A 216-nucleotide genomic window follows, 5' to 3' on the forward strand; every position below is an offset into this window, starting at 1 on the left:
GTGCTAGCAAAGATGAGTTTCATAAACTCATAATCCACACAAAATTGTGACGCTGAAAAGGAATCAAGTGAATGAAAAACTGCATTTCTTCACACAAGGAACGGCAAGAAAAAGAGGTTCTAATATGCCGTTCCTTTTTTTTTTCAGCCTTTTCTCTCATAGTTTGTTTGGAGGCTATAGCATGGTATTTATACCTTGGATTAATTTCAAACCCTA

The sequence above is a fragment of the Theobroma umbraticum genome, unplaced genomic scaffold (genome assembly GCF_002168275.2).
Source record: "Theobroma umbraticum cultivar Fairchild unplaced genomic scaffold, ASM216827v3 scaffold_106.0, whole genome shotgun sequence".
Lineage (NCBI taxonomy): Eukaryota > Viridiplantae > Streptophyta > Magnoliopsida > Malvales > Malvaceae > Theobroma > Theobroma umbraticum.